The sequence below is a fragment of the Pogona vitticeps genome, chromosome 4 (genome assembly GCF_051106095.1).
Source record: "Pogona vitticeps strain Pit_001003342236 chromosome 4, PviZW2.1, whole genome shotgun sequence".
In the NCBI taxonomy this organism is placed as follows: domain Eukaryota; kingdom Metazoa; phylum Chordata; class Lepidosauria; order Squamata; family Agamidae; genus Pogona; species Pogona vitticeps.
The window spans coordinates 177,722,233-177,727,408 of record NC_135786.1 but is presented as its reverse complement, the minus strand read 5'-3'; the positions used below and the strand labels follow the sequence as shown (position 1 = coordinate 177,727,408).

The 5,176-nt window shown below is 42.5% G+C and overlaps 1 pseudogene; it reads right to left on the bottom strand.

Moving 5' to 3' along the window:
- Positions 1 to 1,239: 1,239 nt before the first annotated feature.
- On the bottom strand, positions 1,240 to 1,393 carry LOC144589359 (U1 spliceosomal RNA; annotated as a pseudogene).
- Between the last annotated feature and the right edge of the window lie 3,783 nt (positions 1,394 to 5,176).

Here is a 5,176-nt window from a genome sequence, read left to right as displayed (position 1 = left end):
CCTCGCTGGGTATTTTTAAGAAACAATTAAAAACTTGGATGTTTAGGCAGGCCTTCCCAACAGATAATTCCTGACGATTTTCCCTACCCTATAGCTCTCCTATCTCGTTTAATAATTTTTTCTTTTCTTTTTCCTTTTGTTATGTTATATGATTATATGAATTTTATTGTTTTATTCTTATGTTGTTAGCCGCCTAGAGTGGTCCTCACATGACCAGATAGGCGGGATATAAATAAAATAAATAAATAAATAAATAAATAAATACAGTTATTAACAATTATAGATGATCATATTTATTAATAGGTAAAGTTTGGTGAAGTTTGATTATATTCTCTGCAGCCAAAGATGGAAACGCTTTATACAGTCAGCAAAAACAAGACCAGGACCCCATTGTGGCTCTGATCATCAGCTTCTCATAGCAAAATTCAAGCTTAAACTGGATAGAGTAGGAAAAACCACTGGGCCAGTCAGGTATAATCTAAACCAAATCCCTTATGAATACACAGTGGAAGTGAAAAACAGATTTAAGGAACTCAATTTGGTGGACAGAGTGCCTGAAGAACTTTGGATAGAGGCTCGTAACATTGTACAGGAGGCAGCAACAAAAACCATCCCAAAGAAAAGGAAATGCAAGAAAGCCAAGTGGCTGTCCAATGAGGCCTTAGAAATAGCAGAGAGGAGAAGGGAAACAAAATGCAAGGGAGATAGGGAAAGTTACAGAAAATGGAATGCAGACTTCCAAGAATAGCAAGGAGAGACAAGAGGGCCTTCTTAAATGAACAATGCAAAGAAATAGAGGAAAATAATAGAAAAGGAAAAACCAGAGATCTGTTCAGGAAAATTGGAGATATTAGATGAACATTTTGTGCAAAGATTGACATGATAAAGGACAAAAATGGGAGGGACCTAACAGAAGCAGAAGACATCAAGAAGAGGTGGCAAGAATACACAGAGGAGTTACACACTTCCCCCCCCCCCCAAATAGTGGGGGAGAAAGTATGTGCGTCTTGTGGAGCAAATACAGTAAAAAATGGTTCCATCACCACCACCCAGAAGCCTCCCACTGCCATGCTTGCACCAGAGACTGCTTGCTGTTTGGACCTCACCATTCTGCACTGCTGGCTTTCCAGGATCTGCTTCCTAGAGCCCACCTGGAAAACCAGCAAGGCCAACAGGCCTATGGCAGCAGGCAGTGAAAACAGCCAAGGACCAAAGGGGAAAGAGTGATTTTAGAAAGACCAGGGGAAACCACAAACACAGTCCCCCACTTAGGTAGTTGATTTCCCCACATTTGGGGAAATCACAGGGGTCAGCACATCCAAAGTGCAATAGATGAGCCTCACCCTGGGAAAACCACTTTGATGATCATGGTATCTCCCTATGAGGTATGAGTTGGAATGGCCCCTGAACCTCCTGCCCCTTTCTGTGCCCTGTCCGCCAAAGGCATGGTGACCCCCCAGCTACACCTCCTGATCAGAACAGGGCTGCACAGCCCCAATCCTGAAAGAGGCCAAGAGAGCTACTCAGTGTTTTGGGGTGCCCCACAGGACCCCCATCAGGGGCTGGATGTTCCTCCCACCATTCTCCAGTGCACAGATATTAGCATAGCTAATATGCGGGTAATGCAGGGAAAGCGGGCAAATTCAAACTTTCAGTTAGTGAAGAGGCTGCTTGTCTGCTTCCTTGCTAGTCCAAGCAGTTAGAGAGCTGGGAGAGAGACCTGGGACTGCCTGGTATTGTCGTTTTAAAATGTAAAATTTAGTTTAAAAGCTGTTTGTTTGGGGTTAGTGCTTGGGTGAAAAGGTGCTCCGTTTGAATTGAAACCTGCTTGTGTAGAAACGTGCATACCAGTACTTGCTTTAAAAGCTGCCTGGGAAGCCGTTCAGACCAGCGCCGATCAGCTGTTAGGTGGGGAGAGGGGAGTGGAAAGGAGCAGGAGCAGGAGCGCAGAAGAACACAAAATGGCTGCTGTCTGCCGGCTGCCTGCTGGCTTTTAGCTGTTTGGGGCTGTTTTTTTAGCTGTTCTGGGGTCTACCAAGGCACTGTGAAGAGCCAGGCTCAGTCTACAGTACCTGGTAAGTGACTTTCTTTTCAGTTTTTTAAAGTTTCTGACTGCCCCCCCCCCATAAAAATGCATTAATTAATTTTCAATGCATTTCTATGGGAAATTTGGATTCAACTTGCAAACTTTTCAACTAATTTTGGGCATCTAATAGAGAATGTATTTCCAAAGGGTGTTGCAGCAAGGAAACTAACTGTGCCTCATGACTTCTAACTGGATTACAATACCTGCTTCCTGATTTCAGCTACTATAGTTTGTATTCAGTTGTTTTTTTTTTTTTTTGGCTCATCAAGAACATTGTTCATGGCTTTGTGTAGCCTAACCTGTTGTGCCTTGCATGCTATAAATGTTCAATTATGTCAGAAAATGGAGATTTGGTCTTATGCTGAGCATGTGCTACTGCTGGTGAATGGGATCAAGTTAAGCTTTGTGTTGCTGTTCTTTTGCATAACCTAAAGTAAATAAGGAAAACCAACTGTTAAATAGTTTAATTCCACTATTTATCCTCCACACAACTAAAAGGGACCTCTCAATGCAGTGCCAAATCAGACAAACCATTTCTAACTTAATATAGGCTTGAGCTGTAGCTGGGCAGAGAGGCACAACAATCTCATCTGTCATTGAGACATTTCTATATGCATGGGTAGGAGGTGGATGAAAGGAAATGTAATATATAGGTAGAGTGGTATAGGTCTTATCACTGGCTGATAATGGTCTATATGTACTTGAATTAAAGTTATGGTAAATATTGTTGTTTTTACTGTAAGCCGCCTAGAGTGGTCTAATATGATCAGATAGGCGGGATAGAAATAAAATAAATAAATAAAATAATAAATAAATAAATAAACAAATTTATGGTACATAAACTAGAGTACACAAACTTTTAAGTCATTCTATTTGTTAATGACAGTGGTAATGGTTCTTAATGCCACAGTTGACTGCTGTTCACTTTACATGGTTCAAATGTTATTCTGTTATAGTTTATTAAAATTTTTATTACACTATTTGGTTCAGAATATATTTTCCCGGTTTTCCTCCTCTAAAAATTATGTGCGTCTTAAAGTCAGGTGCGTCTTATGGAGCAAAAAAACCCAGTATACTAGAAAGATTTGGATATCCTGGACAACCCAGATAATGTGGTTGCTGACCTTGAGTCAGACATCCTGGAGAGTGAAGTCAAGTGGGCCATAGAAAGCTTGGCTAACTAAAAGGCCAGCGGAGGTGATGGCATTCCAGTGGAACTATTTAAAATCTTACAAGATGACACTGTTAAGGTGCTACACTCAATATGCCAGCAAGTTTGGAAAACTCAACAGTGGCCAGAGGACTGGAAAAGATCAGTCTACATCCCAATCCCAAAGGAGGGCAGTGCCAAGGAATGTTCCAACTACCGTACAATTGCACTCATTTCACACACTAGCAAAGTTATGCTCAAAATCTTACAACGCAGGCTTCAGCAGTATGTGGACCGAAAACTCCCAGAAGTACAAGATGGATTTCGAAGGGGCAGAGGAACTAGAGACCAAATTGCTAACATGCACTGGATTATGGAGAAAGCCAGAGAGTTCCAGAAAAACATCTACTTCCGCTTCATTGATTACGCAAAAGCCTTTGACTGTGTGGACCACAGCAAACTATGGCAAGTCCTTAAAGAAATGGGAATGCCTGATCACCTTATCTATCTCCTGAGAAACCTATATGTGGGACAGGAAGCAACAGTTAGAACTGGATATGGAAGAACTGATTGGTTCAAAATTGGGAAAGGAGTATGACAAGGCTGTATATTGTCCCCCTGCTTATTTAATTTATATGCAGAATACATCATGCGAAAGGCCGGACTGGAGCAATCCCAAGCTGGAATTAAGATGGCTGGAAGAAATATCAACAACCTCTGATATACAGATGATACCACTCTGATGGCGGAAAGTGAGGAGTAATTAAAGAACCTCTTAAAGAGGGTGAAAGAGGAGAACGCCAAAAATGGTCTGAAGCTCAACATAAAAAAACTAAGATCATGGCCACTGGTCCCATCACCTCCTGGCAAATAAAAGGGGAAGATATGGAGGTAGTTACAGATTTTACTTTCCTGGGCTCCATGATCTCTGCGGATGGTGACAGCAGCCACAAAATTAAAAGACTCCTGCTTCTTGGGAGGAAAGCGATGACAAACCTCGACAAAATCTTAAAAAGCAGAGACATCACCTTGCCAACAAAAGTATGCATAGTCAAAGCTATGGTTTTTCTTGTAGTGATGTATGGAAGTGACAGCTGGACCATAAAGAAAGCTGACTGCTGAAGAATTGATGCTTTCGAATTGTGGTGCTGGAGGAGACTCTTGAGAGTCCCCTGGACTGAAAGGAGTACAAACCTATCCATCTTGAAGGAAATCAACCCTGAATGCTCACTGGAAGGACAGATCCTAAAGCTGAGGCTCCAATATTTTGGCCATCTCATGAGAAGAGAAGACTCCCTGAAAAAGACTGTGATGTTAGAAAAGTGTGAAGGCAAGTGGAGAAGAGGAGGACAGAGGATGAGATGGCTGGACAGTGACTGCGAAGCTACCAACATGAACTTGACTCATCTCCAGGAGGCAGTGGAAGACAGGAGGGCCTGGCTTGCTCTGGTCCATGGGGTCACAGAGAGTCGGACACGACTCAATGACTAAAGAACAAGAGATGGTCAGAAACCATTGGTTTGGTGGTTTGTGGAAGTTTGGTTGATGGCTACACAACTGTTCCATGGTTCAACGCCTCATCCTCTCTGGAGGCACCCACTCAGAGACAGTACCTATTGGAGGTTGGGTAGAGAAGTCTGGGTGCTGCCTCCAACTGAGTACCCACTGGAGGTGGTTTGTGCCCTCTCTAGTTACCTCTCTTTATGTAAACAGTTTAGAGCTAAATGGATCAATAGCTTGACTCTCCATAAAATAGGTTCTCTGCTTCCTGTGTAAGTAAAATCCATGGGGAAAAGCTGCATTCATGTGGATAGACTTGCAGGTGTCTGTGGAATGCATCACTTGAGTCGAAGGGAGCATGAAGGCAACTGCATTTTACCTGGGATTACCCCATTTCCTCTCCCACAATGGTTTTCCCAGAGATACATGCCAAAACAATT